Source organism: Aristolochia californica, unplaced genomic scaffold (genome assembly GCF_029961685.1).
Source record: "Aristolochia californica isolate CCGP_79_NKW_82.1479 unplaced genomic scaffold, dmAriCali1.0.hap1 SCAF_8, whole genome shotgun sequence".
In the NCBI taxonomy this organism is placed as follows: domain Eukaryota; kingdom Viridiplantae; phylum Streptophyta; class Magnoliopsida; order Piperales; family Aristolochiaceae; genus Aristolochia; species Aristolochia californica.
This window is the reverse complement of record NW_027182279.1, coordinates 27958002-27983534: the sequence shown is the minus strand read 5'-3', so window position 1 is coordinate 27983534 and position 25533 is coordinate 27958002. Positions and strand designations below refer to the sequence as shown.

Genomic DNA, 25533 nt, shown 5'->3' with positions numbered 1-25533 from the left:
AAACCTCCAAAAGGCCCGTCTTTGCCGTGAGTGCCGGATTTACGAAATGAGGCAGAGGGCGGAACTTAGAGCTGCAGTTTCTGAGCTTGAGCGAGCCCCAACTCTCTTTTCCATCAAAGCCGATGAGCAGTTGAAGGCTTTGGCTGATAGGTCTCAGTTTTCTGGAGGCTACGATCTGTGGTCGGAGCGGGATGAGACTCAGCTTTGTCACAACCAGGACTGGCTCCCTTCCGCGAGGTTTTTCCCTAAAGGGGCTGTGCACAATGTCAAACCGTGTGGTATTATTGACAGTGTTGGGCGCACCAATTATTCAAAAATGACGGACGTTGAGGAAGATTTACCCAAGAAGAGGAATGGGACTAAAAGATCGATTCTCTTGTTTGGATGCCCATGAAAAATAAGGGAGAAAAAAAGAGAAATGTGGTTTCTCTTGTTTGGATGCACAAGGAAAATGGAAAAGAAAAGAAAAGAGAGCATGCATATTACCAACCACTAGTAATATGCATGCTCAGATTTTTACGGAAGTTTCGTATTTCAGTCCTACCTCAACCTATTTCCGCCATGTTCCATCTTTTGCGCTTTCAATCTCTTCATCGCACAACCACATTTAGACATTGCTGACCTGGGTGTTGCAGACGAAAGTCACGGAATATATGTCAGCCACAGGTAAGCTCATTTCTCCCATTTGATCTCCTTCATCCTTAGTCTCTCCATGCAATGTAGTACAGAATTTATACAATACAAATTATTTGGAGAAACTTTATGAGTTATAGATCTAGTCATATTTCGTTTCTTAATAACTCTGATATGCAAGATTATCTCTATTTGTTTTCCATACTTTTAGGATTCTTTGAACTTAATATTAAATATGTATTTTATGGAAAGTTTTAAATGTAGGTTAAAGTTCAAACCCGACTCGAGCTTGAGCTCAAATTTGGTTAAAATTCTTGGGCTTGAGCTCGATTCCAATTTTAGTCTCAAAGCTAAGCTTGTGTTCGTACTCAAGTTCAAAGTATTCAAATCAAGCAAAGCTCGAACATATACAGGTTCGAGTTTGGGTAGGCTCAAGAGAGTGGGAAATGTATATAAAAGTCACATTTTGTATATAGGTCATGTTTTTATATAAGTCACATTGGCATAATATTATGCAGTGTTTATAAACAATTTTATGCAAAGTTTATAGACAATTTTATGCAGAGTTTATGTACAAAGGTCATGCCCAATTTTAAGTAAAATTTATGCATTATTTTATGCACAGTTTATTTGACTTGTATTTTATGCAAAGTTTTAAATGTAGGTGTTGGTGCTTGAACCCTGCTCAAGCTCAATTCCAATTTTAAGCTTAAGGGTGGGCTCGGCTCTAGCTTGAGTTTGAAGTATTTAAATCAAGCCCAGCTTGAACATATGCAGATTCAAACTCGGCTCGACTCGACTCGATGTCACCCCTAGGCACTGCACGTATAGGCTGGGCACATACGGACTAGTGCCTGAACACCAAGGCATGGAGGCAAGTCAGATTAGTGGCAGCCAACTTTTTTTTTAATGATGATAAACTTATTTCAAAGAAAGGGAAGATACATCAAGGGAGACCTCCCCTAACAATAAGAGATTGAAGGGGGGACATAGGCACACAAATCAGCAACCGAAATGGCTGATCTTAGTATATGAGACGAAGTACAAGAAATGGTGGATACAATATCCAAAATATCAAGAAAAATCTGCCAGTGACGCCATGGGGGAAAGGATGAGGTGGAGCACCATCCGATGACGACCTTGGAGTCTCCCTCCATGATAAGGAGACACTAAAGCGATCCTTAAAAATACACAAGCCGTGAAGGAGACCAGAGAGCTAAGCAATGGTCGAGTCAGCAATTCCGAGAGGGCCACAGTTAGAGAGTATGGCAGTGCCGCCCGGATAAAAAATCACCCCGCCAAAATCATCCAAACCCGGGTTCCCAAAGGCACTACCATCAAAATTCAGCTTAAAATGGTTCCTAAACGGTTTCTAGTCACGTGGGCCATGGGGTGTTAGCTGGGGCGGTTGTTCATGAGGAGGCATGCGCCAAGAAGCACATGAACATTCGAAGGGGCATGTGGCCAGCAATTTCCCCAACTATAAATAGGGGGGCTGGATGAGTGCCAATCAATCAGACATTGACATAGAGACTCAAAGGAGTGCTTGAATATCTTGTATGTAGACAGATTTGTGTAAATGAGAAAAGGTTTATTGTGTGCCAACTATTTGTATGCAAGGGAGGCTGACTAGTGTGGGTTATCCCAAGGACGCAACTAGGCCGACACAGGTAAAAGTAAATTCAACTTTCCACTGCATAACTGAACCCGTGCAACACCTAAGCTCTAACATTACAAGCATGATCTTTTCACAGTATGGCACCCCATGAATGAATGAGCAGGCCAAATCGCCTCACCAAAATCGATTTAAAAAAAATGATCCCTATTAAAAAAATATTTTCTGAGTAATTAAGAACCTTAAGAGTGGACACTACTTCAGAATGTGTACATGCGTGGTCATGGAATACAGGGTTAGATAGTAATCCTTGTTTTAATGTGCTTTGTATCCTAGCAAAAAACAAAGAGCTAAAATGCAATCAGTGTTCCCTAGAAGCTTGCATCCCTTGTCTAAAAGCCCTAGGTAAAAAAGCTGCAGACCAGACTCTCTCTCTCTCTCTCTCTCTGTCTCTCTCTCTCTCTCTCTGTATATATATATATACATATAATTCTTTAGGGTATATTATCTCATCTGTTTCTAATTCTATATTGACTAGGTCATAATTTTCACTAGAGATTGATTTCGTATCTTCTATATTCTTTTGTTCATAGCTATTAAATCTAATATTTATGTTACCTTTAGTATCTGTGTACATGATACTTTCTTCAGGTCTGATTATTTTTTCTTCTATAAATTTAAGGTTCCATTCTAATCCTGCTAAAATGTCTGGAGAATATTTAATAGGCTTAATTAATTTTATTCCTTTGTTTCCTATTAAATTAACTACATCGTCTATTTTAACCTTGAACCTAGTAGTGCTAGAACAAGTACACCTTCCTAAGAATTCAATACACAATAAAAGATTGTTTCCTACGAAGGATTCATATCCTTTTGTCTGAATACCTATTTTGATATATTTTCTAAAATCTTGTAGTCCAATAAGGAAGTCTGGGGAGGAATAAAATATTCCTCCATTTTGATTCATATCTACCTCAATAATTCCTAACATTGCCTTTTTAGGGTCTGCCCATCTATCATCGTAGATACTAAGTAAGGTTTTAGTTCCTAGATGTTTTCGTCCTAATCCTTTTACCCCTATTACAATCAGACCTAAATGAATCCTTTTACCCCTATTTCTTTAAAGGCTTGTTCTGATATTAAGTTAATGTTAACAGAATCTTGTCCTACACAACTAATCTGGATTTCTCGGTAATGTCTAAATAATCCGGTATTAAAGTTTAATGGTCCTGTTCTATATAATTGTCTGGGGTTAAGAAGGTTTAATTAATTCTTGCTAAATATAGTAATGTCTTGATCTATATCTATTATTTCGTCTAATTGTATATCTCTTTGGTCTACACTTCTCCTACATGTTATTTTGTTTATTATATAAAGATTTCTAGAAGAACTTCCAATTTCCAAGGTAAATCCTTCACCTTGTATCTAATCCTATTTTTGTAATAACGTCTTAAAATAATGTAGTAAATATGAACAAAAACGAAAAATTCTCAACACACAATAAAAGCAGTAAGTATTAAGGTAACAAAAATGATGCCAAATATTATGAAAAGTATAAGCATGAAAGCAATCGTAAGAGAAGGAAAAGATAGTTGTAAAAACTTCCAGAAGGTAGTTCCTAAAACGCTTCTGTCTTTTAATGTTCTGTCAGAACACTTAGCCAAAACGTAGTTCCTAAAACGCTACTGTCTTTTAATTTTCAGTCAGAACACTTAGCCTCCCTCCCGCCCTCCCTCCCTCCCTGTAGATACAAATTCGGAGGGGTACTACTTTAATCTGCTTTAATATGGAGTATTTAGAGGTGAATTATTTGGGGTTCTTCTAATTACTTGTCTTCTAGGTATAACTATTTGCCTAGGAGTCTCTACAAATCTTCTGTATGAATATAAAGATAAGGTAAAACAGACAAAACTAAATATAACTAAATTAAAGCTATAAAGATAAAAATCATGTATCTAAGGATCTATCTATGATTCTGGCTAAAATATTAAGGAATAAGAATATATCAGATGCTAAAAGATTATCTACTTGTTCTAGGAGAATTATAAAATATCCAAATAATTCTAATGTTATTATTACCAAGAACAATATGTAGCTATAAGTTCCTATGATATTGCACAATAATCTCTTAAGGTATTATATAATAATCCTAAGTATAAGTAATATATAGGTAATATTCGCAAAACAAATCTCAAAAACTGATTTATTATCTTAATAATTAATCAAATATACATAAAAAAGGTACAGCGGCGTTGTGACAACCGAGAGCAACGCTTGGTTCAACTGAGGCAGAGGCGTTTGTCAGGGCTTAGCCCTCACCCAGTAGTTTCTAGCCTTATATACCTTTCTGTAATAACGTCTTAAAATAAAGTAGTAAATATGAACAAAAACGAAAATACTCAACACAAAATAAAAGCAGTAAGTATTAAGGTAACAAGAACGATGCCTAATATTATGAAAAGTATAAGCATGAAAGCAATAATATGAGAAGGAAAAGATAGTTGTAAAAACTTCCAGAAGGTAGTTGCTAAAACGCTTCTGTCTTTTAATGTTTTGTCCCTAATATTATGAAAAGCATAAGCATGAAAGCAATTGTAAGAGAAGGAAAAGATAGTTCTAAAAACTTCGAGAAGGTAGTTCCTAAAGCGCTTTTGTCTTCTAATGTTCTGTCAGACAGAACACTTAGCCTCCCTCCCGAGGGGTACTACTTTAATCTGCTTTAATCTGAAGTATTTAGAGGTGAATTATTTGGGGTTCTTCTAATTACTTGTGTTCTAGCTATAAATATTTGCCATGGAGCCTCTACAAATCTTCTGTATGAATAAAAAGATAAGGTAAAAAAGACAAAACTAAAGATAACTAAATTACAGAAGACTACTGTTAAAGCTATAAAGATAAAAATCATGTATCTAAGGTTCTATCTATGATTCAGGCTAAAATATTAAGGAAAAAGAATATATCAGAGGCTAAAAGATTATCTAATTGTTCTGGGAGAAATATAAACTATCCAAATAATTCTAATGTTATTATTACCAAGAACAATATGTAGCTATAAGTTCCTATAATATTGCACAATAATCTCTTAAGGTATTATATAATAATCCTACGTATAAGTAATATATAGGTAATATTCGCAAAACAAATCTCAAAAACTGTTTTATTATCTTATTAATTAACAAAATATACATAAAAAGGTACAGCGGTGTTGTGACAACCGAGAGCAACGCTTGGCTCAACTGAGGCAGAGGCGTTTGTCAGGGCTTAGCCTTGACCCAGTAGTTTCCAGCCTTATATACCTTTCTGTAATAACGTCTTAAAATAAAGTAGTAAATATGAACAAAAACGAAAATACTCAACACACAATAAAAGCAATAAGTATTAAGGTAACAAGAACGATGCCTAATATTATGAAAAGTATAAGCATGAAAGCAATCGTAAGAGATGGAAAAGATAGTTGTAAAAACTTCCAGAAGGTAGTTCCTAAAACGCTTCTGTCTTTTAATGTTCTGTCAGACAGAACACTTAGCCAACACTTGCCCTAAAAGACAGAACATTAATTCTAAAGATAGTTGTAAAAAGGACATTGCAAACAAGAAGTAAAGTGAACCATTGTTATGAAGAATAAAATTAAGACCTAAAATAAAGTCTACTTTGACTTTCAGATCTCTAACCCATGTTAAAGGTAAAGGATAAGATCCAGAAAAAGTTGAACAATTGGTAAAGAACTGGATTTTGCCTTCATCAAAATAGGTTGTATATGGGTGATAGGTACCATCTACGTGTTGGCTAAACACTTATTTATTGGTTTTCTTAAGGAACTAAAGAGGAACTAATCTTCAATGGATAATACATTTGGTACAGCCGGAATCTACTAAAGCATCTAACACGAGGGACTGTTTGTTAGGGAAAATAATCTTTGCTCTAAAAAGGATATTGGAAATAGATTTATCTTGGTTACATACGTAGGAAGTTTCTGGTTCTTCTAACCCTACAGTGATACCATCATAAGAATCTTTTTCTGTTATATCTAATCTATGTTTGAGAAGAGTTATTTCTGCCTCACAGTTTTCTATTTTTCTGGCCATAATTTCCAATTTAGTATTCTATACCTCTTTCTAAGACAATCCCTCGCATATGAAACAATGGACCTTCTTTTTCTGTTTGTCCCCTCGTTTCTTCTCTTCCGGCCTCGCCTGGGCGTCCTTTGCCCATGACTTCTTCTCCCATTTCTCCTTCTTCTTAAAATTCGTTATACAATTGTTATTTTTCTTAGGCACTTTGTTAGCCAAATAATTCTTTCTCTCATATTCGGTTAACTTTTCAGCAGTAGATAAAGTTGAAGCTAATGTCTTTACTTCCCGTGGGTTGAGCAAGAATTGAGAAGACGGGAAATAAAGACATTAGCTTCAGCTTTATCTACTGCTGAAAAGTTAACCGAATATGAGAGAAAGAATGATTCGGCTAACAAAGTGTCTAAGGAAAATAACAATGGTAAAACGAATTTTAAGAAAAAGGAGCAAATCAAGGGATTTGAATAGAGGATCAAATTAAGGAGATTTGATAAGGGAGGATCTCTGCTCTCATTGGACGGAAGCATGAGAGAAGGGAGGGGTTGAAGCCTATAAATACCAAGGCATTCAACCCTTGTAGATTCATTCAGCATAGACGAGAAGGAGAGTTTTTGTAGAGTGCTGGCCTTCCACCTTGGACGGCCACTCCTTGTAATCTTCTCTAGTATTAATACAAGGTTACTTTCTCTTCCTATTCCATTGTCTTTCTATCTTTTCATTGCTAGTGCTTCATTTGAGAGGAAGGAGTTTGCAACGTTGATCTAAGGGGTGAGAGGTTGTACTACCTTTGACGAATTGAAGGTAGGCTATCACGGGAGTTGGAGTTCCGCTAGCCTAAGTGAGTTTAGGCTCATCTGACCTCGTGACAAACTGGGTGGGGGGCCTTGTACCTACCTCGGCGGAGTCTCGAAATGACAGTGGAAGCGGATGCAGGCCACAAAAGCCAAACAACTCGTAAAGGCCCGTCTTTGCCGTGAGTGCCAGATTTAAAAAATGAAGCAGTGGGCGGAACTTAGAGCCGCAGTTTCTGAGCTTGATCGAGCCCCAACTCTCTTTTCCATCAAAGCCGACGAGCAGTTGAAGGCATTGGCTAATAGGTCTCAGTTTTCTGGAGGCTACGATCTGTGGTCGGAGAGGGATGAGACTCAGCTTTTTCATAACCAGGACTGGCTCCCTTCCGCGAGGTTTTTCCTTAAAGGGGCTATGCACAATGTCAAACCGTATGGTATTATTGACAGTGTTGGGTGCACCAGTTATTAAAAAATGACGGACGTTGAGAAAGATTTACCCAAGAAAAGGAATGGGACTAAAAGATCGATTCTCTTGTTTGGATGCCCATGAAAAATAAGAGAGAAAAAAAGAGAAATGTGGTTTCCCTTGTTTGGATGCGCAAGGAAAATGGAAAAGAAAAGAAAAGAGAGCATGCATATTACCAACCACTAGTAATATGCATGCTCAGATTTTTACGGAAGTTTCGTATTTCAGTCCTTCCTCAACCTATTTCCGCCATGTTCCATTTTCAGCGCTTTCAATCTCTTCATCGCACAACCGCATTTAGACATTGCTGACCTGGGCGTCGCAGACGAAAGTCACGGAATATATGTCAGCCACAGGTAAGCTCATTTCTCCCATTTGATCTCCTTCATCCTTAGTCTCTCCATGCAATGTAGTACAGAATTTATACAATACAAATTATTTGGAGATCCTTTATGAGTTATAGATCTAGTCATATTTCGTTTCTTAATAACTCTGATATGCAAGATTATCTCTATTTGTTTTCCATACTTTTAGGATTCTTTGAACTTAATATTAAATATGTATTTTATGGAAAGTTTTAAATGTAGGTTAAAGTTCAAACCCAACTCGAGCTTGAGCTCAAATTTGGTTAAAATTCTTGGGCTTGAGCTCGATTCCAATTTTAGTCTCAAAGCTAAGCTTGTGTTCGAACTCAAGTTCAAAGTATTCAAATCAAGCAAAGCTCGAACATATACAGGTTCGAGTTTGGCTAGGCTCGAACGTATACAGGTTCGAGTTTGGGTAGGCTCAAGAGTGTGGGAAATGTATATAAAAGTCACATTTTGTATATAGGTCATGTTTTTATATAAGTCACATTGGCATAATATTATGCAGTGTTTATAAACAATTTTATGCAAATTTTATAGACAATTTTATGTAGAGTTTATGTACAAAGGTCATGCCTAATTTTAAGTAAAATTTATGCATAATTTTATGCACAGTTTATTTGACTTGTATTTTATGCAAAGTTTTAAATGTAGGTTGGAGCTTGAACCCTGCTCAAGCTCAATTCCAATTTTAAGCTTAAGGATGGGCTCGGCTCTAGCTTGAGTTTGAAGTATTTAAATCAAGCCCAGCTTGAACATATGCAGATTCAAACTCGGCTCGACTCGACTCGATGTCACCCCTAGGCACTGCACGTATAGGCTGGGCAGATACGGACTAGTGCCTGAACACCAAGGCATGGAGGCAAGTCAGATTAGTGGTAGCCAACTTTTTTTTAATGATAATAAACTTATTTCAAAGAAAGGGAAGATACATCAAGGGAGACCTCTCCTAACAAAAAGAGATTGAAGGGGGGACCTAGGCACACAAATCAGCATCCGAAATGGCTGATCTTAGTATATGAGACGAAGTACAAGAAATGGTGGATACAATATCCAAAATATCAAGAAAAATCTGCCAGTGACGCCATGGGGGAAAGGATGAGGTGGAGCACCATCCGATGACGACCTTGGAGTCTCCCTCCATGATAAGGAGACACTAAAGCGATCCTTAAAAATACACAAGCCGTGAAGGAGACCAGAGAGCTAAGCAATGGTCGAGTCAGCAATTCCGAGAGGGCCACAGTTAGAGAGTATGGCAGTGCCGCCCGGATAAAAAATCACCCCGCCAAAATCATCCAAACCCGGGTTCCCAAAGGCACTACCATCAAAATTCAGCTTATAATGGTTCCTAAACGGTTTCTAGTCACGTGGGCCATGGGGTGTTAGCTGGGGCGGTTGTACATGAGGAGGCATGCGCTAAGAAGCACATGAACATTCGAAGGGGCATGTGGCCAGCAATTTCCCCAACTATAAATAGGGGGGCTGGATGAGTGCCAATCAATCAGACATTGACATAGAGACTCAAAGGAGCGCTCAAATATCTTGTATGTAGACAGATTTGTGTAAATGAGAAAAGGTTTATTGTGTGCCAACTATTTGTATGCAAGGGAGGCTGACTAGTGTGGGTTATCCCAAGGACGCAACTAGGCCGACACAGGTAAAAGTAAATTCCACTTTCCACTGCATAACTGAACCCGTGCAACACCTAAGCTCTAACATTGCAAGCATGATCTTTTCACAGTATGGCACCCCATGAATGAATGAGCAGGCCAAATCGCCTCACCAAAATCGATTTAAAAAAAAATGATCCCTATTAAAAAGCCCTAGGTATAAAAGCTACAGACCAGACTCTCTCTCTCTCTCTCTCTTTCTCTCTCTCTCTCTCTGAATATATATATATATATATATATATATATATATATATATATATATATATATATACATATAATTCTTTAGGGTATATTATCTCATCTATTTCTTATTCTATATTGACTAGGTCATAATTTTCACTAGAGATTGATTCCGTATCTTCTATATTCTTTTGTTCATAGCTATTAAATCTAATATTTATGTTACCTTTAGTATCTGTGTACATGATACTTTCTTCAGGACTGATTATTTTTTCTTCTATAAATTTAAGGTTCCATTCTAATCCTGCTAAAATGTCTGGATAATATTTAATAGGCTTAATTAATTTTATTCCTTTGTTTCCTATTAAATTAACTACATCATCTATTTTAACCTTGAACCTAGTAGTGCTAGAACAAGTACACCTTCCTAAGAATTCAATACACAATAAAAGATTGTTTCCTACGAAGGATTCATATCCTTTTGTCTGAATACCTATTTTGATATATTTTCTAAAATCTTGTAGTCCAAAAAGGAAGTCTGGGGGAGCAATAAAATATTCCTCCATTTTGATTCATATCTACCTCAATGATTCCTAACATTGCCTTTTTAGGGTCTGCCCATCTATCATCGTAGATACTAAGTAAGGTTTTAGTTCCTAGATATTTTCGTCCTAATCCTTTTACCCCTATTACAATCAGACCTAAATGAATCCATTTACCCCTATTTCTTTAAAGGCTTGTTCTGCTATTAAGTTAATGTTAACAGAATCTTGTCCTACACAACTAATCTGGATTTCTCGGTAATGTCTAAATAATCTGGTATTAAAGTTTAATGGTCCTGTTCTATATAATTGTCTGGGGTTAAGAAGGTTTAATTAATTGTTGCTAAATATAGTAATGTCTTGATCTATATCTATTATTTCGTCTAATTGTATATCTCTTTGGTCTACACTTCTCCTACATGTTATTTTGTCTATTATATTAAGATTTCTAGAAGAACTTCCAATTTCCAAGGTAAATCCTTCACCTTGTATCTAATCCTATTTTTGTAATAACGTCTTAAAATAAAGTAGTAAATATGAACAAAAACGAAAAATTCTCAACACACAATAAAAGCAATAAGTATTAAGGTAACAAAAACGATGCCAAATATTATGAAAAGTATAAGCATGAAAGCAATCACAACAGAAGGAAAAGATAGTTGTAAAAACTTCCAGAAAGTAGTTCCTAAAATGCTTCTGTCTTTTAATGTTCTATCATAACACTTAGCCAGAAGGTAGTTCCTAAAACGCTATTGTCTTTTAATGTTCAGTCAAAACACTTAGCCTCCCTCCCTCCCTCCCTGTAGATACCAATTCGGAGGGGTACTACATTAATCTGCTTTAATATGGAGTATTTAGAGGTGAATTATTTGGGGTTCTTCTAATTACTTGTCTTCTAGGTTTAACTATTTGCCTAGGAGTCTCTACAAATCTTCTGTACGAATATAAAGATAAGGTAAAACAGACAAAACTAAAGATAACTAAATTACAGAAGACTATTGTTAAAGCAATAAAGATAAAAATCATGTATCTAAGGATCTATCTATGATTCTGGCTAAAATATTAAGGAATAAGAATATATCAGATGCTAAAAGATTATCTACTTGTCCTGGGAGAAATATAAAATATCCAAATAATTCTAATGTTATTATTACCAAGAACAATATGTAGCTATAAGTTCCTATGATATTGCACAATAATCTCTTAAGGTATTATATAATAATCCTAAGTATAAGTAATATATTGGTAATATTCGCAAAACAAATCTCAAAAACTGTTTTATTATCTTATTAATTAACCAAATATACATAAAAAAGGTACAGCGGCATTGTGACAACCGAGAGCAACGCTTGGCTCAACTGAGGCAGAGGCGTTTGTCAGGGCTTAGCCCTCACCCAGTAGTTTCTAGCCTTACATACCTTTCTGTAATAACGTCTTAAAATAAAGTAGTAAATATGAACAAAAACGAAAATACTCAACACAAAATAAAAGCAGTAAGTATTAAGGTAACAAGAACGATGCCTAATATTATGAAAAGTATAAGCATGAAAGCAATCATAAGAGAAGGAAAAGATAGTTGTAAAAACTTCTAGAAGGTAGTTGCTAAAATGCTTCTGTCTTTTAATGTTCTGTCCCTAATATTATGAAAAGTATAAGCATGAAAGCAATTGTAAGAGAAGGAAAAGATAGTTCTAAAAACTTCCATAAGGTAGTTCCTAAAACGCTTTTGTCTTCTAATGTTCTGTCAGACAGAACACTTAGCCTCCCTCCCTCCCTCCCTCCCGAGGGGTACTACTTTAATCTGCTTTAATCTGAAGTATTTAGAGGTGAATTATTTGGGGTTATTCTAATTACTTGTGTTCTAGGTATAAATATTTGCCATGGAGCCTCTACAAATCTTCTGTATGAATAAAAAGATAAGGTAAAAAAGACAAAACTAAAGATAACTAAATTACAGAAGACTACTGTTAAAGCTATAAAGATAAAAATCATGTATCTAAGGTTCTATCTATGATTCAGGCTAAAATATTAAGGAAAAAGAATATATAAGAGGCTAAAAGATTATCTAATTGTTCTGGGAGAAATATAAACTATCCAAATAATTCTAATGTTATTATTACCAAGAACAATATGTAGCTATAAGTTCCTATAATATTGCACAATAATCTCTTAAGGTATTATATAATAATCCTACGTATAAGTAATATATAGGTAATATTCGCAAAACAAATCCCAAAAACTGTTTTATTATCTTATTAATTAACAAAATTTACATAAAAAAGGTACAGCAGCGTTGTGACAACCGAGAGCAACGCTTGGCTCAACTGAGGCAGAGGCGTTTGTCAGGGCTTAGCCCTCACCCAGAAGTTTCTAGCCTTACATACCTTTCTGTAATAACGTCTTAAAATAAAGTAGTAAATATGAACAAAAACGAAAATACTCAACACAAAATAAAAGCAGTAAGTATTAAGGTAACAAGAACGATGCCTAATATTATGAAAAGTATAAGCATGAAAGCAATAATAAGAGAAGGAAAAGATAGTTGTAAAAACTTCCAGAAGGTAGTTGCTAAAACGCTTCTGTCTTTTAATGTTCTGTCCCTAATATTATGAAAAGTATAAGCATGAAAGCAATTGTAAGAGAAGGAAAAGATAGTTCTAAAAACTTCCAGAAGGTAGTTCCTAAAACGCATCTGTCTTCTAATGTTCTGTCAGACAGAACACTTAGCTTCCCTCCCTCTCGAGGGGTACTACTTTAATCTGCTTTAATCTGATGTATTTAGAGGTGAATTATTTGGGGTTCTTCTAATTACTTGTGTTCTAGGTATGAATATTTGCCTTGGAGCCTCTACAAATCTTCTGTATGAATAAAAAGATAAGGTAAAAAAGACAAAACTAAAGATAACTAAATTACAGAAGACTACTGTTAAAGCTATAAAGATAAAAATCATGTATCTAAGGTTCTATCTATGATTCAGGCTAAAATATTAAGGAAAAAGAATATATCAGAGGCTAAAAGATTATCTAATTGTTCTGGGAGAAATATAAAATATCCAAATAATTCTAATGCTATTATTACCAAGAACAATATGTAGCTATAAGTTCCTATAATATTGCACAATAATCTCTTAAGGTATTATATAATAATCCTATGTATAAGTAATATATAGGTAATATTCGCAAAACAAATCTCAAAAACTGTTTTATTATCTTATTAATTAACAAAATATACATAAAAAGGTACAGCGGTGTTGTGAAAACCAAGAGCAACGCTTGGGTCAACTGAGGCAGAGGCGTTTGTCAGGGCTTAGCCCTCACCCAGTAGTTTCCAGCCTTATATACCTTTCTGTAATAACGTCTTAAAATAAAGTAGTAAATATAAACAAAAACGAAAATACTCAACACACAATAAAAGCAGTAAGTATTAAGGTAACAAGAATGATGTCTAATATTATGAAAAGTATAAGCATGAAAGCAATCGGAAGAGAAGGAAAAGATAGTTGGAAAAACTTCCAGAAGGTAGTTCCTAAAACGCTTCTGTCTTTTAATGTTCTGTCAGAACACTTAGCCAAAAGGTAGTTCCTAAAACGCTTCTGTCTTTTAATGTTCTGTCAGAACACTTAGCCTCCCTCCCTCCCTCCCTCTAGATAACAATTCGGAGGTGTACTACTTTAATCTGCTTTAATCTGGAGTATTTAGAGGTGAATTATTTGGGGTTCTTCTAATTGCTTGTCCTTTAGGTATAAATATTTGCCTTAGAGTCTCTACAAATCTTCAGTATGAATATAAAGATAAGGTAAAACAGACAAAACTAAAGTTAACTAAATTACAGAACACTATTGTTAAAGCTATAAAGATAAAAATCATGTACCTAAGGTTCTATCTATGATTCTGGCAAAAATATTAAGGAATAAGAATATATCAGAGGCTAAAAGATTATCTAATTGTTCTGGGAGAAATATAAAATATCCAAATAATTCTAATGCTATTATTACCAAGAATAATATGTAGTTATAAGTTCCTATGATATTGCACAATAATCTCTTAAGGTATTATATAATAATCCTAAGTATAAGTAATATATAGGTAATATTCGCAAAACAAATCTCAAAAACTGTTTTATTATCTTATTAATTAACCAAATATACATAAAAAGGTACAACGGTGTTGTGACAACCGAGAGCAACGCTTGGCTCAACTGAGGCAGAGGCGTTTGTTAGGGCTTAGCCCTCACCCAGTAGTTTCCAGCCTTATATACCTTTCTGTAATAACGTCTTAAAATAAAGTAGTAAATATGAACAAAAATGAAAAATACTCAACACACAATAAAAGCAGTAAGTATTAAGGTAACAAGAACGATGCCTAATATTATGAAAAGTATAAGCATTAATGCAATCGTAAGAGAAGGAAAAGATAGTTGTAAAAACTTCCAGAAGGTAGTTCCTAAAACGATTTTGTCTTTTAATGTTCTTTCAGACAGAACACTTAGCCTCCCTTCCTCTTTCCCTCCCGAGGGGTACTACTTTAATCGGCTTTAATCTGGAGTATTTAGAGGTGATTTATTTGGGGTTCTTCTAATTACATGTCTTCTAGGTATAAATATTTGCCTAAGAGTCTTTACAAATCTTCTGTATGAAGATAAAGATAAGGTAAAACAAATAAAACTAAAGATAACTAAATTACAGTAGACTATTGTTAAAGTTATAGAGATAAAAATCATGTATCTAAGGTTCTATCTATGATTCAGGCCAAAATATAAAGGAATAAAATTATATCAGAGGCTAAAAGATTATCTACTCGTTAGGGAGAAATATAAAATTTTCAAATAATTCTAATGCTATTATTACCAAGAACAATATGTAGCTATAGGTTCCTATGATATTGCACAATAATCTCTTAAGGTATTATATAATAATCCTAAGTATAAGTAATATATAGGTAATATTCGCAAAACAAATCTCAAAAACAGTTTTATTATCTTATTAATTAACTCATAAAAAGGTACAGCGGCGTTGTGACAACCAAGAGCAACGATCGGCTCAACTGAGGCAGAGGCATTTGTCAGGGTTTAGCCCTCACCCAGTAGTTTCCAGCCTTATATACCTTTCTGTAATAACGTCTGAAAATAAAGTATTAAATATGAACAAAAACGAAAATACTCAACACACAATAAAAGCAATAAGTATAAAGGTAACAAGAACGATGCCTAATATTATGAATAGTATAAGCATGAAAGCAATCGTAAGAGAAGGAAAAGATAGTTGTAAAAACTTTCGGAAGGTAGTTCCTAAAACGCTTCTGTATTTTAATGTTCTGTCAGAACACTTAACCAGAAGGTAGTTCCTAAAACACTTTTGTCTTTATTGTTCTGTCAGAACACTTAGCCTCCCTCCCTCCCTCCCTGTAGATACCAATTCGGAGGGGTACTGCTATAATCTGCTTTAATCTAGAGTATTTAGAGGTGAATTATTTGGGGTTCTTCTAATTACTTGTCTTTTAGGTATAAATATTTGCCTTGGAGTCTCTACAAATCTTCTGTATGAATATAAAGATAAGGTAAAACAGACAAAAATAAAAATAACTAAATTACAAAAGACTATTGTTAAAGCTATAAAGATAAAAATCATGTATCTAAGGTACTATCTATGATTCTGGCTAAAATATTAAGGAATAAGAATATATCAGAGGCTAAAAGATTATCAACTTGTTATGGGAGAAAAATAAAATATCCAAATAATTCTAATGCTATTATTACCAAGAACAATATGTAGCTATAAGTTCCTATGATATTGCACAATAATCTCTTAAGGTATTATATAATAATCCTAAGTATAAGTAATATTCGCAAAACAAATCTCAAAAACTGTTTTATTATCTTATTAATTAACCAAATATACATAAAAAGGTACAGCGGTGTTGTGACAACCGAGAGCAACGCTTGGCTCAACTGAGGCAGAGGCGTTTGTCAGGGCTTAGCCCTCACCCAGTAGTTTCCAGCCTTATATACCTTTCTGTAATAACGTCTTAAAATAAAGTAGTAAATATGAACAAAAACGAAAATACTCAACACACAATAAAAGCAGTAAGTATTAAGGTAACAAGAATGATGCCTAATATTATGAAAAGTATAAGCATGAAAGCAAACGTAAGAGAAGGAAAGGATAGTTGTAAAAACTTCCAGAAGGTAGTTCCTAAAACACTTCTGTCTTTTAATGTTCTGTCAGACAGAACACTGAGCCAACACTTGCCCTAAAAGACAGAACATTAATTCTAAAGATAGTTGTAAAAAGGACGTTGCAAACAAGAAGTAAAGAGAACCATTGTTATGAAGAATAAAATTAAGACCTAAAATAAAGTCTACTTTGCGTTTGAGATCTCGAACCCATGTTAAAGGTAAAGGATAAGATCCAGAAAAAGTTGAATAATTGGTAAAGAACTGGATTTTGCCTTCATCAAAATAGGTTGTATATGGGTGATAGGTACCATCTACCAGTTGGCTAAACACTTATTTATTGGTTTTCTTAAGGAACTGAAGAGGAACTAATCTTCTATGGATAATACATTTGGTACAGCCGGAATCTACTAAAGCATCTAACACGAGGGACTGTTTGTTAGGGAAAATAATCTTTGCACTAACAAGGATACTGGAAATAGATTTATCTTGGTTACATACGTAGGAAGTTTCTGGTTCTTCTAACCCTACAGTGATACCATCATAAGAATCTTTTTCTATTTTATCTAATCTATGTTTGAGAAGAGTTATTTCTGCCTCACAGTTTTCTATTTTTCTGGCCATAATTTCCAATTTAGTATTGTATACCTCTTTCTAAGACAATCCCTCGCATATGAAACAATGGACCTTCTTTTTCTGTTTGTCCCCTCGTTTCTTCTCTTCCGACCTAGCCTTGGCGTCCTTTCCCCATGACTTCTTCTCCCCTTTCTCCTTCTTCTTAAAATTCGTTATACCATTGTTATTTTTCTTAGGCACTTTGTTAGCCGAATAATTCTTTCTCTCATATTCGGTTAAATTTTTAGCAGTAGATAAAGCTGAAGCTAATGTCTTTACTTCCCGTGGGCTGAGCAAGAATTGAGAAGACGGAAAGTAAAGACATTAGCTTCAGCTTTATCTACTGCTGAAAAGTTAACCGAATATGAGAGAAAGAATGATTCGGCTAACAAAGTGTCTAAGGAAAATAACAATGGTAAAACGAATTTTAAGAAAAAGGAGCAAATCAAGAGATTTGAATGGAGGATCAAATTAAGGAGATTTGATAAGGGAGGATCTCTGCTCTCATTGGACGGAAGCATGAGAGAAGGGAGGGGTTGAAGCCGATAAATACCAAGGCATTCAACCCTTGTAGATTCATTCAGCATAGACGAGAAGGAGAGTTTTTGTAGAGTGCTGGCCTTCCACCTTGGACGGCCACTCCTTGTAATCTTCTCTAGTATTAATACAAGGTTACTTTCTCTTCCTATTCCATTGTCTTTCTATCTTTTCATTCCTAGTGCTTCATTTGAGAGGAAGGAGTTTGCAACGTTGATCTAAGGGGTGAGAGGCTGTACTACCTTTGACAAATTGAAGGTAGGCCATCACGGGAGTTGGAGTTCCGCTAGCCTAAGTGAGTTTAGGCTCATCTGACCTCGTGACAAACTGGGTGGGGGGCCTTGTACCTACCTCGGCGGAGTCTCGAAATGACAGTGGAAGTGGATGCAGGCCACAAAAGCCAAACAACTCGTAAAGGCCCGTCTTTGCCGTGAGTGCCAGATTTACAAAATGAAGCAGTGGGCGGAACTTAGAGCCGCAGTTTCTGAGCTTGAGCGAGCCCCAACTCTCTTTTCCATCAAAGCCGACGAGCAGTTGAAGACTTTGGCTAACAGGTCTCAGTTTTCTGGAGGCTACGATCTGTGGTTGGAGAGGGATGAGACTCAACTTTTTCATAACCAGGACTGGCTCCCTTCCGCGAGGTTTTTACCTAAAGGGGCTATGCACAATGTCAAACCGTATGGTATTATTGACAGTGTTGGGCGCACCAGTTATTCAAAAATGACAAACGTTGAGAAAGATTTACCCAAGAAGAGGAATGGGACTAAAAGATCGATTCTCTTGTTTGGATGCCCATGAAAAATAAGAGAGAAAAAAAGAGAAATGTGGTTTCTCTTGTTTGGATGCACAAGGAAAATGGAAAAGAAAAGAAAAGAGAGCATGCATATTACCAACCACTAGTAATATGCATGCTCAGATTTTTACAGAAGTTTCGTATTTCAGTCCTTCCTCAACCAATTTCTGCCATGTTCCTTCTTCAGCGCTTTCAATCTCTTCATCGCACAACCGCATTTAGACATTGCTGACCTGGGCGTTGCAGACGAAAGTCACGGAATATATGTCAGCCACAGGTAAGCTCATTTCTCCCATTTGATCTCCTTCATCCTTATTCTCTCCATGCAATGTAGTATAGAATTTATGCAATACAAATTATTTGGAGATCCTTTATGAGTTATATATCTAGTCATATTTCGTTTCTTAATAACTCTGATATGCAAGATTATCTCTATTTGTTTTCCATACTTTTAGGATTCTTTGAACTTAATATTAAATATGTATTTTATGGAAAGTTTTAAATGTAGGTTAAAGTTCAAACCCGACTCGAGCTTGAGCTCAAATTTGGTTAAAATTCTTGGGCTTGAGCTCGATTCCAATTTTAGTCTCAAAGCTAAGCTTGAGCTCGAACTCAAGTTCAAAGTATTCAAATCAAGCAAAGCTCGAACATATACAGGTTCGAGTTTGGGTAGGCTCAAGAGAGTGGGAAATGTATATAAAAGTCACATTTTGTATATAGGTCATGTTTTTATATAAGTCACATTGGCATAATATTATGCAGTGTTTGTAAACAATTTTATGTAGAGTTTGTAGACAATTTTATGCAGAGTTTATGTACAAAGGTCATGCCCAATTTTTATATGCACAGTTTATTTGACTTGTATTTTATGCAAAGTTTTAAATGTAGGTTGGAGCTTGAACCCTGCTCAAGCTCAATTCCAATTTTAAGCTTAAGGCTGGGCTCGGCTCTAGCTTGAGTTCCAAGTATTTAAATCAAGCCCAGCTTGAACATATGCAGATTCAAACTCAGCTCGACTCGACTTGATGCCACCCCTAGGCACTGCACGTATGGGCTGGGCACATACAGGCTAGTGCCTGAACACCAAGGCATGGAGGCAAGTCAGATTAGTGGCAGCCAACTTTTTTTTAATGATGATAAACTTATTTCAAAGAAAGGGAAGATACATCAAGGGAGACCTCCCCTAACAATAAGAGATTGAAGGGGGGACCTAGGCACACAAATCACCAACCGAAATGGCTGATCTATGTATATGAGACGAAGTACAAGAAATGGTGGATACAATATCCAAAATATCAAGAAAAATCTGCCAGTGACGCCACGGGGGGAAGGATGAGGTGGAGCACCATCCGATGACGACCTTGGAGTCTCCCTCCATGATAAGGAGACCACTAAAGCTATCATTAAAAATACACAAGCCGTGAAGGAGACCAGAGAGCTCAGCAATGGTCGAGTCAGCAATTCCGAGAGGGCCACAGTAAGAGAGTATGGCAATGCCGCCCGGATCAAAAATCACCCCTCCAAAATCATCCAAACCCGGGTTCCCAAAGGCGCTACCATCAAAATTCAGCTTATAATGGTTCCTAAACGGTTTCTAGTCACGTGGGCCATGGGGTGTTAGCTGGGGCGGTTGTACATGAGGAGGCATGCGCCAAGAAGCACATGACCATTCGAAGGGGCATGTGTCCAGCAATTTCCCCAATTATATTTAGGGGGGCTGGATGAGTGCCAATCATTCAGACATTGAAATAGAGACTTAAAGGAGCGCTCGAATATCTTGTATGTAGACAGATTTGTGTATATGAGAAAAGGTTTATTGTGTGCCAACTATTTGTATGCAAGGGAGGCTGACTAGTGTGGGTTATCCCAAGGACGCAACTAGGCCGACACAGGTAAAAGTAAATTCAACTTTCCACTGCATAACTGAACCCATGCAACACCTAAGCTCTAACATTACAAGCATGATCTTTTCACAGTATGGCACCCCATGAATGAATGAGCAAGCCAAATCGTCTCACCAAAATCGATTTAAAAAAAAATGATCCCTATGAAAAAAATATTTTCTGAGTAATTAAGAGTGAATTTTACTCTTGAATGCAGATGAACAGTTAATGTCATTCTACATCATTTAAAAAAAAAAATTATTCTTTAATCATTCAAAAAAAGTGATTCCACGTTCATTCACAACAACAAAAAAAAAAAAGTATGATTTCTCAAAATGATGGATATGAGCAAATCAACTTACATGTCCTGAGGAAGTGTAGAGTCATCAGTATTAGAGTACAGAAACAGTGAACCGCCACTCTCGATGCTAAGGAATTTTAATGAAGCTAAGTCTGTATATTCATTGGTAACAGCAAATATGTCCACACAAACCCCCGATTGAATAGCAACAGCTGCCTGTGCAAAGTCATCATGGGTTATTTTTCCAAAGATCTGTAGATTCTACAAAACTCAACCATTTCAGCACTTGGGTGTATATAGGCATAAGGCAATTTACCAGTTCTTTGTAGAAGGGTGTCTGCTCAGGAAGCAGTGTACAGTCTGCATCCTCTCCTTTACTGGCATATTGCTCACCATAACGCCTTGTATCTAATTGACTAGCTCCATAATCAGGAGGACCAGACAAAAATGTAAAAACCCTAGCTGCAATCAATTTTTGACCCACATAAATATCTAATAAACAAATGCTGATAGTCACTAATGCAGTCGATTTTGGAGCCACATAAACAATAAACGAATGTTTATAAATACTAATACAATTAGTACAATCAATTTTAAGAAAACAAAATTCAGAAAGGTAAATTGAGACAAGATATTCTTCCAGGCCCCTATTGTCGCCCTTGAGAGGAAACACTTCACCCAAGGAAAAGAACATGTTATTACCTGGTAAGAGGAAGTATCCAAAAAAATTGTGACCAGTGCTTTTCCAGGAAACCGATAATCAACCATTGAAAAACCAATTCTTTCAATTGGCAACATTTAGCTCATTTCCAGCCATTATGGTTTCACAAGACATAATTAATAGAATGAACATATACTTTTCATAGTGAGGGATAAAGACAATCCTAGATTCAAAGCAGAAATCTTCAAAAATACGAATAGAAAAACAAGGAATGACTCTCCAGATTTATCCCTCACAATAAGTTGCATGCATATGACTAATGAACATCAATGGAAAAAGAACAATGAAAACACTCAACTTTTTTAAAGAGAGAGCATCCAGCAATAAGGGGTACAGGCCATTTTTTCAATAATGAAAAAGATTTTATTAGAAAAAAATTAATGATAGATTTTAGTTGAAAGAATAAGTCTACCCATAAGGAAAATAGAACCAGATATATCTTGTGCATGGAAAAGAGGAAGACATCAAACATGGATGACACACTTTGGTGGCAGTAACTGCAAGAATGTTTGATGATCTAAATCTGGTGCCACCAGATGTCAATAAGTTGAAAGATTAACAGAAATTTCCTCATAGCCTTTTCTCATCCAAGGATGGAGGCTTTGCAATTCAAGACCACTTCCTAAGAAACAAAATGTCATTCTGTAAATCCATTTACAGGTAATATGCATTTACTTGATTTTCAACAAACATCACTAAATAGTTAGAACAAAGATGACTATAAAAGAAACATATGTTAATTTATTTTGGTCCATGATAATGTAAAAGAAGCACAGGGAAGTAAGAATTGGACTTTACCATACCCAGTGCAAATGTATTTCCGTATTCTGATCCAAGGTAGTTAATTAGAGCCTCCATTGCAGCACCAAAACCTCTGCCACCTAATAATATACCATCAAGTCCTTGTCCAGCAGCTATAGTTCTTTCCCATGAAGTTGTAGGTTTCAGTGTTTCCAAGGCTGCAGCTATTCGGTCTTTCCAAGGCTTCAGTCCTTGGAGAATGAACCAAACCTTCACTAAAATCCATTTTCCAATTGATTGTAGTGTTGGTAGAGATTCTTTTTTTTTTAACAATTTGAAGTCAAGGTATGATGACATTGTCCATCATAAACATACAGGAGCCAAGAAAGAAAACAATGGCATGGCATCTTCAAGCTCAAAGGGCAATGAAGCATCTGTATCTGGGGGGAATAAAGACATTTTTGACAACTGGTATGGGTCCTTGCACATCGTATAAGCCTATCTTATGACTGAATGTAACAAGCCCAAACAGAGAACCCGGCCCAAGTGCTGCAAATGTAAAAGGTAATTGGTATTAAAACATCATCATAAACAAGAAAAATAATTACCAATGCAACCACAAATGTGTGAAAAGATGAGGGTGATCTTCTAAAATATTGATCACCTTATGAAGGCCAATACTGAGATAAACAATTGCCCACCTTCTAAAGCAGCCAGTAGCGCACTTTTGATCAACTCCAAAAACTCCTCAGATGCTGCATTTATGTTCAGAAGTACAACAAAAAACTAGTAAGTGAATTCTAGCACAATGTAAGGGATAGAGCATGTTGAGAAATTTTTATATCACTAATAAATGTGCAAAATAATTAATACAGTTTTGAGCCTCATGCCAACTCATCATGTTGAACTTGTAGAAGACAAGATTTATGATTATAATTCCGCCTCCATGTAATATCCATGAATGATAACCATGAACACAAGATTACCCTCATCATCTTGCTTTTGCATCACAGCCGCAAACAACTTTTAGATGGGCTTTTGAGACATCTTTGAGAAAGTTTTGCTTACTATGATCCATTTAGAAAAAATAAAAAAGGCTAGAAGAACTGTAATGCAATACCATAATGGATGTAGGGTCATAAATATTTAGTGGATGAGCATTCAAGTGATTGAACTATACAATGTTCCTGAAACATGAACAGTATCTTTAATGAAGTAGCCATTTGTTAATGCTTGATGACACCAAAAATGAAAAAAGAAGAATGCCAATTATCTTTTCTCCCAATAAATCTTCAGGCAACATTTGGCTCCTAACAGGTAACGTAAACATACAAACATAGCAACATAATCACCTCAATACATGAGCCATCTTATCAGTAAACCATGGTTAAACATTTAACAGTAACAAAAGAAGACACCCCTACAACACTTACACCTCGATCTACGAAATACAAACTCTATATAAGGTACTAATAAACACTTTCAAAAAAAAATAAAATGCAGTAGTAACATCGATAAAGATAAAATGTAGCAAAGTTCGCATATGAAATGAAGGGTATCATCACAAAGACTATCGGATCTTACATGCAAGATCCACTGCTGCAACATAAACCGGCCGAGCCTTCACAGCTTCCTCGTCGTCATCTGGTAAGATCAAACGCTATTAGACTTAAATTCTCACAGCTAAATGATCTAGTAAAACTCGGGTTCAATTATAATAAAACGGAACTCTACCAGGTAGCTCGAGATCTATGAAGGAAGAGCACATCTCTGCACATAACTCCGGTTGAGAGTAACGAGCGATTGTTTCTGACGTTAACCCATTAAGAGTGCCACAGAGAGAACAAGTCCCAGCCCATTGTTCAAGCTCGCAGTAGGAATTGAAATAAGCCCAGCAATTATCGCAGCGAGGAACAAGTTACCGTTGGACCCGGAAACAGGGGGGTTACCAAGCTCGTCAACCGGAGAAAATGGGGAAACGGTGACTCCCCAAGGAAGGCCAGAGGCTTCCTGTGCATCGGGATCGGTCGGGAAACGAGATACTGTCGCCCTAATCGCAGCGAGGAACAAGGTTACCGTTGGACCCGGAAACAGGGGGGTTACCAAGCTCGTCAACTGGAGAAAATGGGGAAACGGTGACTCCCCAAGGAAGGCCGGAGGCTTCCTGTGCATCGGGATCGGTCGGGAAACGAGATACTGTCGCCCTAACCGCCATCGACGAGAAGACAGCAGCAGAGTTGCAGAGTCGCGAGGTCGATAAAAACCCAAATAATGAGGGAGAAAAAAAACACACAAGACTTCTTACCCAGACTTCTTACCCTGCTTGCCTCGATTCGTCTAAACCAGCGCCGTTTGAGCCGGTCCGGCCAAAGAAACAGCGGGTTAATTCAGAGGGGAAAGCATGGTTCGGGTTTTGAGAACCCGAACCCCAACTCGGAAACCGAACGGTTTAGAAATCAAACATTATCCATTGTCTCATTCCCAAATCAACCTAGTAATTCTCCAATTAAAATATTTTTTAAATATAAAAATAGTTAAAGAATACAATGCATAAAATTATTATACAATGTCAAAATATAAATAATAAAAAATAAAAAAATAGATAAGTTTTATATATATGTTATTTTAATTTTAAAAAAATATCAATAAGGTATTTCCATCAAGTTTAGGTCAAATTTGGGAAAACCCAAGCCTACCTCCAACTTCGGTTTCTTTCCCTCCATCCCTTCTCCTCCCAACAGAGTGAATTTAAGTTTTTTTTTTTTGCCCACTCCTAACTTTGATTATGTGTTGGACCTCGAGTCCCAAACTTGACCTGAACTTAGGGTTTTCCCCTTCTATCCCTTCTCCACCCAACGGAGTGAATTTAAGTTTTTTTTTTTTGCACACTCCTAGTTTTGATTATGTGTTGGACCTGAGTCTTTGATGAGGACAATGTAACCTCAGGTTTGTGGAGGTCATGAGAAACATGATTGAAAAATAACAAGGTATACCCTAGCTAGCACATATTTTACTTATGTTATGGAGATTACATGTAACGACTCATAAAAAATTTAAGGGTGTGTATATGCCGATAGAACATTATAAGAAAAATAAATAGAGGAATTTTTTTTTTGAATTTTTTTCTAATATTTTCACTATTTAATGAATAGAAAAAGTTTTCTTTTTTATCTTCTTGTCTTTAAAAAAAATAACTATGTTTCTTATTGTTTAATCTGATATCATGGGAAAAGTAAGCCAAGAAGATTTATGTTGATCGCTCATTTTCTATATTTAATTTCTTATTTTGTTCCAATTGTAAACACTACAGCTACGTAATTATTATTTTATTTTATTTTCAATGGCGTCACAAATGCAAGAAAATTTTCTAAGGGAATTTGTCAATAAAAACATCATCCAATGAGAAAATTAGTAAAAGAAAAAATAATTTTCTCATCGT

General features: G+C 35.9%; 1 pseudogene; it reads right to left on the bottom strand.

Annotated features, from left to right (window-relative positions):
* LOC137938377 (protein transport protein SEC23 D-like) overlaps window positions 1-24309 on the bottom strand; it is a 66364-nt pseudogene extending 42055 nt beyond the window's left edge.
* Window positions 24310-25533: the final 1224 nt, after the last annotated feature.